Below are 14,243 nucleotides of genomic sequence, written 5' to 3'. Positions count from 1 at the left end.
ACCACTCCCATATTTATACTGTGTTACTACAAAAGTGTCAAGGTGAGGTGTCGGCGGGGTTGGAACCCCCGACCTCCCCACCTCAATTATTTTGCCTAACCAACACACCAGGGGTGGCGGCTTTGTAAATTTCTCTGCCCGACTGCTATATAATATTCCATTTCTCATATGCATGGGGAGGATCTAGCAAAAGAGGAACAGAACTGAGAGGCAAAATCACGCTGGGCGGAACTAGGAGTGGCCCAGGGGCCAGAACCCTGAGTAAGGGTATCAGAAATATTCTCTGAAGATTCCCTAGAGGGCCAGGAGTGACTTTGTCAGAATATGACAAATTTATAGTCGTTTTTGCATGATGTTTTGCTAGGAATTCAGCGATGACGTCAGTTTCAACATTTGGGCTCTCCATTTTTAGGTCATCTTCAATATTGGAGGTATAAGGGTAATTTATGTAATGTTTCTTATACTTGGTTTCTTCAATGCAACTCAATAAAAGAAGTCCTCCCCACTATTGCAGGGCCCAGAGATGTAGCCCACACTGGGTGAACTCCATAATCAAATCATGTGTCTTTGATCTTATGCTTGTTTATGTTTTTTCACTTCTTTTCATCTGGATTATGTTTCATGGTTAACAAACTCTGTCATATGTAATTCTTAATGCATCCTTGAAGTTAAAATATCTAGATCACTAGTTTAAGTTATGGTGCCTGGTTATCCCACATATCAGTAACCATCTAGTCCTATAAAGGCATCATCCATTGAAGACCCAATACCATCAACATTGAGTAAGTTCTAGTGTAATTTCCAAATCCAATTGCAGTTACAACTAATATGTCATGTATAAAAAAATTCATTAACCACTTTCATTTTTTTGAAACTAATAGTAAAATCACCTTATGAAATATGGTCATTTTGAGCTAAAAACAAGCTCATTTAACATTTTCTAGGAAGGAAAACCTTTAACCAAAATAAACCCTCAACCTTCAAAGCTTTTGAACCCAAAATTTAAATACTAGCTTCATCAAAATCTTCTTAAATTGTCACCCGATGCATCTATTACCACACTATTCACATGGTTAGGAAAACTATTATGATTGGCATGTAAAAGATTAACCTCCATGGGCCCTTAGTACGTGTTTTAAATGACAAGTGGCCTCCTAGATTTTCTTCTGAATTGCAATTGTAGTCATTAGCTTAATTACAACCATATAGTTTCCACATACCATCCATACACTTTTAAACTTTAATAATGCAAGAGGTATTGCCACTATGCGATATTAAATATTGGATAATGTTAATTTATTCTCTGAATTAATTACATGTTGGTAGCATTATTCTAGAATTAAACATTTTGTCTGATTTAGTTACAAATCATTGTCCACTTTCAATTTGTTTAATTTTTTTCTTTCATTATGAGGTCCTTTACGAATCCTTTGTTATTCAAGAATAGTTTCCTTCGATTCCTTAAAGGGTGGTTTCATACATTTCTATCTCTAGGATTTACTACTTTTTCTTTTGGTAAATTTTCAAACATTTGTTATTCAAGGATGATTTTCTTCACTTCCTTAAAGGGTGGTTTCATATATTTCTATCTCTAGGATTTAGTACTTTTTATTTTGGTAATTTTTTAAACATTATCTGGTCAGCATTTGACTTCTTATGATTTTTTTTTTGTATTTTATTTTAAACTTAAAACTTTTGAAAAAGGTAAGATTTTGTTTGAAATTTAACTTGAATACCATATGGTAACGACAAATGATATTTTTATTTTTTATTTTTTATTTACTACTAGCACAACCACATTAATAAATGTAGTTGATATAATCCATAAGCATCAACTTAATATACTTTATATTATAAACCCTACATTAAATTATTATTATTATTATTATTTTAACTAATTTTTTTTTTCCAATTTAAAACTCTATAATTTACATATTTTAAAATTAAAATAAAATATTTTATCTATTTTGAAAAAAAATCAATAATTTTTTTTATTTTATACTTATAAATAAAACTATAAATAATTGAAAAGAGGAAAATAAAAAAATAAGAAACCCTAAAAGCTAAAACAAAAAAAACTAAACCAAAATATGTTTTAACTTCTAATTTGAAATATCATACATGAATTAAAAAAAAAAAAAATATCATTTATCTTAGGAAAATATCAAAAAAATAAAGTTGTCTTACTGAAACATTTGCGTTTAATTATAAACAAGTGTTTATTACAAGTTGTCCAAAACATTAATGAAATACTAAATGATACCTAATTATTTCAATTGTATTTTTATAAACGAAATTAAAAAACTCTTTTCCGAAATATATATCAAAGTTATGATCATATTTACCTAATGGAAATGCATCTTTTAACATTTTTAATGCTTGAGTAAAATAATCATTTTCGTTTTTGAGCTTTTCCATGTAAATTTGTGCAACCTATGAATATTCTATTTTAAAGATTCTTAAAATTAATTTTGAGGAAAGGAGCAAAAGTCGTATTTTTCAAATAATTATGAAAAACTACATAGTTGATAAGTGGGCGATAAGGCGAAGTTGTCCAAACAATATTGAATATCTGCATTTACTTGTTGAAAAGGCCTCCAAAAATCAATGAAGCCTCCATCATTATTAGATCGAAATAACTCTTTGGTAGCTCTCTTTTCAAAAGTCCCATGGTGCAATAACAACTAAAAAAATTATTAGATGTTTCTTCTCATTTAGATGATTTTAGTAGAAAACAAATAAGAAAAAAATTCCTTTTTATTTAAGCTAATACACTGTTTGATCTCTCGAAGTAGCCTTATCCCTTTCCTTCATAAGTTGTGGCTCTTCCCCTTCAATTCTTTTCATTTTCCTTTTGACATATTCCATAATGTGTCTGCATTTCACAGATTGATTGACCTTTATCATAATGTCCTATTGAAACTCTAGCCACGTTTCATAAATATGTTATTCTTTGATTTGAAACCGAAAACTCATTCAAATACTTTCATGTCATTTGTTGGATGATGTATTAGACAAATAATATTCTCTTGAAATCAAATCTTTTCCACTCAATTATTTAAAGGTTAAAATTCATCAAGCCCAATTCCAATATAGACCACGCCTACAACGTAATTATTATCTATATTAGGATATAAATGTCAAGAAAATCATAATCTAACGAATAAAGAGCTAGAAGAAAAATTAATCAACAATTTATACCAAAATACTTTGGAAAGTAAATTAGCTATCAAATACATAATAGAGGAAATTAATAAGTTCATAGAATTAAATCATGAATGTAACAAAAGAGCCTTCAACCTCATGATTTTTGGTATAGAGAAACAAAATGATGGCACATAAAAATATGTTGATTCATGTTAAGTTAAGTTTTAATTACTAGAAATATGGCATAATCAATCAATATTTAAGCTTAGAAGGGCGAGGAACATTTATAAGTGAAGACCTCATTCCAAAATACAAAGTTGAATTAGGGAGGGAAATTCATGTTAATTTGGAAGATTAATGACAGATTCCAATCATTGGAATAGATTCATCATTTCGAGAGGACCAAAATTGACCTTTGAAGCACTTGATTTGGACAAGGGAAAGTGTATTTTTGAAGTGAAGCCCACATGTACACAAATGGACAAATCAACGCTAAAATGAAATTGGACACCCTTGGAAGCCTATAAATACAAGTCAAGTGAACCTTATTAGGACCTCATCATCAAACATCTTATTCATCTATATTCTTTGGTTTGGTTTGCACAAGCCTGAATGTGGCTCGTAGATATCAGTTTGTAAAGGTCTGACATTGTAAGGTCTAAATCTCGCATGTGCGATCTAGGGTTTAAATTTCCATCTGCAGGGTTTCCATAAGGTATATTTTGTTGCAACTGCATGCACACAGGCTCATTCATGAGGTTGGATCATTTCAACTGCATGCACATACACTTTCTTCGTGCAATTGGAAACTAGGGTTTCACTTTTACAATTGACCGTAGTTAACCGAGGATGGAAAGTTATCTCTGATCAATATTGTTTATTGGCATATATTTATGAACATTGTTGGGTTGTATTACTGGACAGATTCGTGATTGAGGATATGAATAATTGTACTCTCTCTTGCTGAATATTTTATGATAATCTAATAAAATAAGAATTGCAAAGGTCTTCCCCCTTGTGGGATTTTCCCTTGGTCATTGACCAAATACTATGTCTATTGTCTCTTGGTTGTATTTCATTGTGCATTTGTATAATTGTTCTATCTACTATTGCTTTATTATCATTGGTTAATTGAATAAGTGAAATTCTATTTTGGATATTATTGGAAATTATTGAAGTAATAATTGCAACATAAAACTTTATGAAACATTAACATGGAATCAAAGTTGAGGTGAAGACAAGCCCAAGAGACATAGAGCATGAGAATCCATCCTCTACAGTTTGAACTTTTGGTCTGATAAAAAATGTTTACCTCATACTTCAAGGATAATGAAAAGTTAGTTGATGCATCTAGCTTTGCAACTTAGAAGATTGGGATCAATGTCACCTTAGATGAGTATGATGTCATGGAATACATGGAAGGAAATATTTCACCACCGCTAGAAAATTCATCCCAAGATTCCAAGTCCAAGTACAAGAAAGGTGATATTAAAGCGAATAAGATTATCATTGATTCTTTAAGATATCATTTACTTGTTTATATTTCATCTTTAAAGACTTCCAAATAAATGTATGATAAGATTGTGGGCATGTATGAAGTGAACAATTTGAGCCACATTATGGATTTGAAAAATCAACTCAAATAATCTAAGATGTGCAAAGGAGAGACTATACAATCATTCTTCACGAGAATCACTGAAATTAGAGATAATCTACACAGTGCTAAAGAAATCATACCTGACAGGGAATTAGTGATGACTTCCCTTAGTGTTATTCCTTCATCATGGGACATGTTCATTACTTGTATCATCAATATAGAAAGGATCCCTACTTTTGATGAGCTACTTTCTCTATGCAATCAAGAGGAAAGATTGATGATATCTAGGGGAAGAATTCAAAGGCCAAATGGAGATCCCACTAGCTTTGTTACTGAAGGGAAGAAGAATGGAAATGGAAATCCATATAATGCAAGAAGACCTCCTCAAGCCAACCAAGATTCCAAGGACACAAGAAGATGAGATAGAGATGTTGAATGCTAAAATTTTCATCAAAAGGGTCACTATGCTCAAGATTGCCCTGAGAAGAGAAATGATCCAAGAAAAAAATCTTTAAGGTCCTACAACAATAACCATGGATACAACAACAATAATTCATATGATAGAAGAGATGATAAAAGAGATAGAAGAAGGAATTATAGAAGAATAAGAGACTCTCTTGATGATAGTGAAGAAGGATATCATCCACAAAAGAGGTCAAGAAATTACAGGTATGAAAGTAATGCTATTGATCAATATTAATATATTATTATTTCTTTTCTTTATAGGTCCTCTCCTCTTGATTCTTGGGATAGTTGGTTTTTTGATAGTTGGGCCTCTAATCATTTCTCTGGGTATAAATAAGTTCTTTCTAATTTGGTGGAGAGGGAGTCCACGGGAAGAAAATGTATGTTTGTTGGATATTGTAAAAAATATAAAGCATTTAGAATATATATTCCTAGTCAAAGAAGGTTTAAATTAGCAGGGATGTCACATTCAATGAGGATGTCGCCCTTGGAAAAGCAATGGACCTTCCTCTGCCTCATCCTAAAAAGAAGAATGATGATATGGATATCTTAGAAGGTTCTTCCATGTCAAATCCGAGAAAGAAATTTTTGATGATCCCATGGAGCCTATGGACCCCTTGGATCCTCCTCCAAGTGACCCCCTACTAGGAATATGCCATTTTGGCTTCGTGACACATCACAGGATGTTGAGAAAATCATTCTCATTACAAGGTCATTTAGAGAAAGCAAGAATCCATGCAGGTACCGATGATATGTTGTAGCTATGAGAAATTTGATTCAAGACAAGACTCACACCTTTGAATAACCATGAAAGAACAAGTTTGGAAGGATGTTATGATCGAAGAGTACGAATAAATTATGAAGAATGATGTATGGGATGTTGTGCCAAGACCAAAGGGGAAACCTATCATAACTTAAAAATGGTTATTCAAGATCAAACAACTTTGATGGAAGTGTTGAGAAATATAAGGCAAGGTTCATGGCCCAAGGATTCTCCCAAAAAGAGGGAGAATATTACAATGATATATTTTCTCCCATAGATTGATACACATCCATTCATCTGATAGTTCCCCTTGCTGCAAGTCAAGGATGGAACCTTCATCTAATGGACATAAAGACAACATTCCTTCATGGCATGTTATAAGAAGAAGTGTATGTCGAGAAGCCACAAGGATTTGAAGTAGAGGACCGAAGGACACACATTCGTAGGTTCAAGAAGGCATTGTATGGCTTGAAGCAAGCCCCAAGAGCATGTATGCCCACATAGATGGTTATGCTTGGATTCAAAAGAAGCAGCGCTAAACCTAAACTCTACTTTAAAGTGGTCCAAGGTATGCCACTGATTTTGGTATTATATGTTGATGACTTATTCTTGATTGGTTCAGTCCCTCTCATTCTTGAATGTAAGAGGAATTTTGATATTGAATTCAAGATGAAAGATCTTGGTTTGATGCACTATTTCCTCGGATTAGAAGTATGAAAAAAACTGGGCAAGTTTTTCCTTTCAAAAGGAAAATATGTTGTGAAATTATTGGAGAGATATGGCATAGTAGAATGAAAGTCTTTTCCTACACCTATGGAGATGAATTTCAAGAAGCTTTGTGGAGAGGCAGTCGAACCAGTACTAGAAAACCCTTCTAAGTATAGATAATTTGTTATGAAACCAGCTCACAAAAAGATAGAAAAGAGAGATCCACGCCTTAGAATTCAGCCTCTTCGAGGGGGCAACCTCCTTTACATTACATAAATGAACAATTCTTGGATGATACAAATGACAAAACCTCCTTTCTATATATAGCAGTCTATGGAGTCACAATATAATCCAGCTGACCTAACAATAATAATATAAAGCCACAAAAATAACAATAGAGGGATTCTATGGGCACATTAATAACAATATGGGGGTAATGAGGGCACAACAATATAAATAAGGGGTATAACTACAATAGTAATGGGGTAATCACTAGTATTATAGGGACCCAACATGCCCCTCTCCTTCAAAAAAGTGTTGTCCTCAACGCTTGAGTAGTTCTGGATACTTCTGCATAAAATTCTCATCCTCCCATGTGGAATCTTCAGCGGATAAGTTCTTCCACTTGATAAGGTACTCTGAAATTGATCGATTTCGTAGCTGTCGAGTTCTTGTTTCTATGACTGCTTCCGGTTCCAATATAATTTTTCCTTCCTCATCAAGTTCTGGCAATATTGTTTGAACTGGGAGCTTGTCGCCTATAACCTTCTTTAAACATGAAACATGGAAAACTGGGTGCAATCGAGAAGCTGCAGGAAGCTCCAATTTGTATGCCATAGTACCAATCTTTTGCAACACCTTGTACGGACCATAATACTTTGGTGATAATTTATTATCCTTCTTAGCTTGCTTGAGGGACATTTTCTTATATGGTTGTAGCCGTAGGAATACCCAATCACCTACATCAAAACTTCTTTCACTGCGATGTTGATCTGCCTGTTGTTTCATTCTATTCTGTGCCAACACGAGGTTATCCTTTAAGAGTTGGAGGACTTGTTGTTGATGTTCGATGTGATGTTCCACTGCCTGAACCTTAGAATTTTCTCTTAAATATGATGTGATGGATGGTGGTTGATACCCATAAAGTGCCATAAATGGGGTCATTTTTGTTGCTGTATGAAAGGAAGTGTTATACCACCATTCAGCCAGAGGCAACCATTTGACCCATTGTGTCTTTTTATCAGATACAAAGCAACGAAGATATCCTTCCAAAAATTTGTTTACTATCTCAGTTTGCCCATCAGATTGAGGATGATAAGATGAGCTATGAGCTAACTGAGTACCAAGACAAGAAAATAATTGTGTCCAAAAATTTCCAGTGAAAATGGGATCTCTGTCACTTACAATAATCTTTGGGTTTCCATGTAGCTTTTGAATTGTTTCCATAAATGCAGTAGAAACTGTACTGGCTTTAAATGGATGTGATAATGCACAAAAGTGTGCATACTTGGTAAGTCTGTCAACTACCACCATGATGACACTCTTTCCCTCAGACTTGGGTAAACCTGTGATAAAATCCATTGAAACCTCCTCCCAACGTTGGCTTGGAATGGATAAAGGTTGTAATAGACCCGGTGTCTTAATTGTTTCAACTTTATTTTGTTGGCAAACCAAACATTCTGCCACAAACTTTTGAATATCTGATTTAAGGCCATCCCAAAAAAATTCCTTCTTAACCCTGTGGTAAGTTTTTAAAAATCCTGAGTGCCCTCCTAAGGGAGAAGTGTGCAATTCCATAAGAATCTTTTGTTTTAGCTGGGAATTCTTACAGAGGTATAAGCGATCTTTGTACCATAACGAATCATTTTTCCAGCTAAATGTATCAGACGTACTGGAATCTTGTTGTAGCTTTCGAATAAGTGCCCACACTTCTTCGTCATTCTTCCATTCCTCCCTTGCTTCATTTATCCAATCTGGTTGGATAATAGAAATAGCGCACAAAAATGCTTCCACATCCTCATCCTTTCTTGAGAGTGCATCTGCCACCACATTTTGCTTCCCTTTTTTGTAGATGATTTCAAAGTCATAACCCAACATCTTTGTGACCCACTTTTGTTGCTCTTCAGAGGATAATCTTTGTTCTAAAAAGTATTTAAGGCTATCATGATCCGTTTTTACCTTGAAGTGTCTTCCCATTAGGTAGGGTCGCCATTTCTTAAGTGCATGGAGTATTGCCAACATTTCCTTCTCATAAATAGCTTTGCTTAAAAACTTTCCCTTGATTGGACGACTTTCAAAAGCAATGGGTCTTTCATCTTGCATTAGAACATCACCAATTCCATTTCCTGAAGCATCACATTCCACAATAAAGGTTTTTGTGAAGTCCGGTGTAGCTAAGACCGGTGCTTGGCACATTGCCTCTTTAAGATGTTCAAAGGCCTTTGTTGCTTCCGGAGTCCATGAAAATGCATCTTTCTTCAATAATGTTGTTAGAGGTGCTGCTATTCTCCCATAATTCTTAACAAACTTGCGATAATACCCTGTCAACCCAAGAAATCTGCACAAATGCTTTATGGATGTGGGGATTTTCCATTCCTTAATGGCTTTAATTTTGCTAGGGTCTACCTTAACTCCTTCATGAGATACAATATGACCCAAATATTCCACCTCCTGGACTCCAAAGAAACATTTGGATCTTTTGGCATATAATTGTTTCTCTTCCAATAGTTGTAGCACCCTGTCAACATGTTCAACATGATCCTTCCAAGACTTGCTGTAGATTAGTATATCATCAAAAAATACTAACACAAATTTTCTAAGGAATGGTTTGAAAATTGAATTCATCAAACCTTGAAATGTTGAAGGTGCATTGGTAAGGCCAAAAGGCATGACCAAAAATTCATAATGACCCTCATGAGTTCTAAATGCCGTTTTCAGAATGTCTTCAATCTTCATTCTGATTTGATGATATCCTGAACGAAGATCCAACTTGGTGAAGTAAATTGATCCATGCAATTCATCCAGTAATTCATCAATGACAGGAATGGGGAACTTATCTTTAATAGTGAGCTTGTTGAGCTCCCTATAATCCGGACACATGCGCCATGATCCATCCTTCTTGTGCACCAATACTACTGGAGGAGAGAAAGAACTTTGACTCGGTTGAATTATACCAGCCTCTAGCATTTCTGCAACCATACGTTCAATTTCACTTTTTTGGACATAGGGATATCTGTACGGCCTGATGTTTGGAGGAACACTTCCTGGAATCAGATGAATAGCATGATCATGATCACGCATAGGTGGGAGACCTTTGGGAGTCTCAAATACCTTGGAATGATTGTCCAGGACTTTTTGGAGATCTGGAGAAATAGATGATTCTAATGTGGAAACATCTAGCGAACATAATTGTGCAATTACACCCCTTTGCTCCTTTTTTAGAAGCTTTTTCATACCATTAGAGCTGATTATCTTTCCTGGTTTCCCTGCAAAACCCCTTAATTCAACTTCCTTTCCTTCCACAGAAAATTTCATGAAAATTTCTTGAAAATTAAAAGCTATTGTACCCAAGGATTGTAGCCATTGGACTCCTAGTACAACATCAGCACCTCCCATTGGAATGGAAAGCATTGGGCTAGTCAATACATATTCTCCCATGGATAGCTTGATATTATGGCACTTCCTAGAGCAATTTATTGTTCCTCCATTTGCAATCATCACTTGACACTCTGGTGCTGGATATAGGAAGCAATTCAATTCTTTTGCTACCCTACAATGAATAAAATTGTGGGTGCTTCCTGAATCAATCAACACTATTACCTTTTTCTTCTTGATTTGTCCTTCTATCTTGATGGTTTGAGGAGTGGTAATTCCCGCCAATGCATTACAAGATATGGTCGGATTTATTTGTTCTTCATCTAGGCTTTGTTCCTGGAACATATCCTGTTCTTTTGACCTTTCTTGCTCCTTTTCTTCTTCCTCTTCACAATCTATGTAGAATAATTTCTTCTCAGCACACTTATGACCTTTAGTGTATTTTCCATCACAACTATAACAAAGCCCTTTTGCTCTTTTTTCTTCCAATTGTTGTGGTGTCAACCTTATAGGTTGTGGAAGACTAGGGGAAACTGCACTTCCGTCTTTATTGTTGTGAGTGGTATGCTTCCTGGTTGCCATAATTTTGCTTTCCATTTTTCTTGCTAACCTGAATGCCTTCTCTAATGAATCAGGTTCCCAAAGTCGAACATCATGTTGGATATTATCCTTTAAAGACCCTATGAACACATCAATCCTATGCTGCTCTGGAATATCTTTTACCCTTATGTTCAATTTTTGGAACTCCTCAATGTGCTCCATTATTGAACCCTTTTGTTTGAGACTTATCAATTGGCTAAAAAAAGTGTTTCTTTTTGTATCCTCATAATGTGCTATCAATTCTTCCATAAAAATTGCCCAAGTGATAAATTGTTTACGAGAGCAAAGCCATTGATACCATACAAATTGATTTGGTTCCAAATATAAAGTTGCCATACGTACCTTTTGTGTGTTTTGCACATTATTGAGATCGAAGAACTGCTCCATCTGTAATATCCATGTGGCGAGATCCTTGCCATCAAACTTCCTCATATCGATTTTTGGAATATGGTGATTCTTCAATCCAACATTAGCGTCTATGGAATCATGATTAACATTTATTTTGTTCTCATCATGAATTTCCTTTAGTACCCTTTCACCCTTAGGGACGATTTCTTGTAGCAACTTATTCATATTTATCTTCAATTCGTCCATGTCTGTCTTCAAATCTATCTTCAAATCATCCATCTTAGCTTCTATGCCTTTCTTTAAAAAGTCCATCTTAGCTTCTACACCTTTCTTTAAACCATCCATCTTAGCTTCTACATCTTTCTTTAAACCATCCATCTTAGATTCTATTCCCTTTTGTGCAAGGGACAGTTGTTGCACTTGGTCTTGTAATTTTGATATATCATGTTGCATTTCTTCCTCTTCTTCATGAGTCATGCTAGAGCTTTCAGGTTCCTTACTAGGTGTTTGCATTTTCTTTCCTCAGGGCATCAGTTACCGATAATAATGCTTTACTATGCCCTTTGAATTCCTTCAAACCAAGCTTATGCAAAAATAAAAAATAAAAACTACACACCTTTTTTTACTCTGTAGAAGCCTGATATTGAATCTGATTTATATCTGTAATTTCGAATCATCCACTTCTGAAATTGTGACCTTTAGTAGCCTTCTATGTCCTCTTTCCAATGCCACTAGTCTGAACCAAATTGGATTCTCCAAGAAAGAGTTATGCCCAATCTCCCGCAGTGACCTGATTATAGACTAGTTCAGTAGAGCAAACTTGTATGAAGTTCCACGTGTCACTGTTTCAACCTTCGAATCTGAAAAATATATAAAAGAAAACTACAGTCCATCCTCTTTCTGTACCTTCTTACGAAATTTCAATCCGATGCTCAGAAAGAAAGTTATGATGATTTTCCCCAGGTCACCTATTTTGAGTGTAATTCAGGAGTCTGCAAAAAGACCAATTTCTTGAGATCATATCACCGAAAATATCGCGTGAAAATCTCTGAAATTCGGACCCAAGGTTCAGCGTGATTTCTTCTCAAATGGGTTTTTTTTGCAACTTCTGAAACGTCACAGAAAAAAATTTATAGCGAAAATTCCACGATGACCTGTTTGGAGCAGCGAAACCCTAGAATCCAAAGCTCTGATACCAAATGTTATGAAACCAGCTCACAAAAAGATAGAAAAGAGAGATCCACGCCTTAGAATTCAGCCTCTTCGAGGGGGCAACCTCCTTTACATTACATAAATGAACAATTCTTGGATGATACAAATGACAAAACCTCCTTTCTATATATAGGAGTCTATGGAGTCACAATATAATCCAGCCGACCTAACAATAATAATATAAAGCCAAAAAAATAACAATAGAGGGATTCTATGGGCACATTAATAACAATATGGGGGTAATGGGGGCACAAAAATATAAATAAGGGGTATAACTACAATAGTAATGGGGTAATCACTAGTATTATAGGGACCCAACATAATTGGTTGGTGCTTTGATGTTTCTCGTGAACACTCACCCTAATATATGCTTCACATTCAACACTTTGAGCCAGTTTATGATCGAGCCTCACCACGTAAATTGGGTCATTGCCAAGCATGTATTGAGATATCTACATGGGACTGTAAACATTGACTAAGATATGTCGTTGGATATGTTAGACTACATGGATATATAGATACAGATTCACCTGGTAGTGTTTTCGATGGGAAGAGTACCTCTGGATGCTATTTTAGTCTGGGATCTGCTATGATATCATGGATGAGCAGGAAGATAATTTTGTAGCCCTTAGCAGGGTTGAAGCTGAGTACATTGCAACCAATCTGACGAGTTGTGAAGCAATTTGGTAAAGGAAACTCTTTGGAGAGATATTTTAGTAAGTCTTGGACATAATAGTTATCTATTGTGCATCAAGAGTGGGATTTTTTTGTTCGAGAATCTTATGTTCCACGATAAGTCTAAGCATATTGAGATAAAATATAATTACATCCAAGACATGGTATAGAGAGGAGCCATGAGACTCCTTCATATTTTGATAGATGAGCAAATAGTCGATATCCTAACCAAGGCTTTGTCGAAAGGGAATTTATTGGTCTTCAGAAAGAAGCTTGGACTGGTTGATATGACCCTTACAGATAAGGGTTTGATATGATCAAGAACCTGATGAATTCTCTTCCCCCTTGGTTGAGCTCACATGATGATGAATGGAGCTAATGAGTTCCTGGGGATGAGGTACCTCTAACCGATAAGGTGTAGATACCTGAGATCTCCCATGGTCAGAGTATGCCCTAGTTAGTGTCTTGCCACTCTATGGGATAACCTCCCCTTATTTCTAATGGGACGAGGGACTCATGATAGAGTTTTATCCCTACCCCTTGTAGTAGGTGTATCTCGCCCAAGTTGGTGGATGTAAGTGTTTTACCATCTGTCTCTTTAGGGTTAAGATGGATGATCAGGGAAGATAAGGTAGAGTGTCATCCTTACCTCTGGTAAGTTGATATCACCTATTGTTAAGGAATTTGGGTTAGAGTGTGATCCCTATGATTTGGGGTAGGTTTTATCTCACCCATCGTCCTTACTTTCGAGTGGTAGCTATGGCTCCTCATTGATGATGATGATGAATATGATGATGATTCCAGGTGGTAGTTGAGTCTCCCTAATGGTGATGAGTCAGGGTGGTAGATGGATCTCCCGTGCATCAATTATTCTTCTTTATATTCAAGAATGTTCAACATGAGATGAGTAGAGATAAGTAGAGATGAGTAGGGATGCACATGACATGATGCCAAGATACTTATGATGATCACATGATGTAGTTGGAATTTCTCCCTAGCTGAGAGGGACTGTTAATTTGGAAAATTAGTGAAAATTTCCAATCATTACACTAGATTCCTCATTTTGTGAGGACCAAATTTGACCTTTGAAGCACTTGATTTTGACAAGGGAAAGTGTGTTTTTGAAGTCAATCC

This window comes from Pinus tabuliformis, chromosome 4_1, assembly GCF_031772625.1.
Source record: "Pinus tabuliformis cultivar Carrire ecotype Pingquan chromosome 4_1, CPIR1, whole genome shotgun sequence".
NCBI classification, from domain to species: Eukaryota; Viridiplantae; Streptophyta; class Pinopsida; order Pinales; family Pinaceae; genus Pinus; species Pinus tabuliformis.
The sequence above is the reverse complement of the archived record's forward strand: the minus strand, read 5'-3'. Positions refer to the sequence as shown.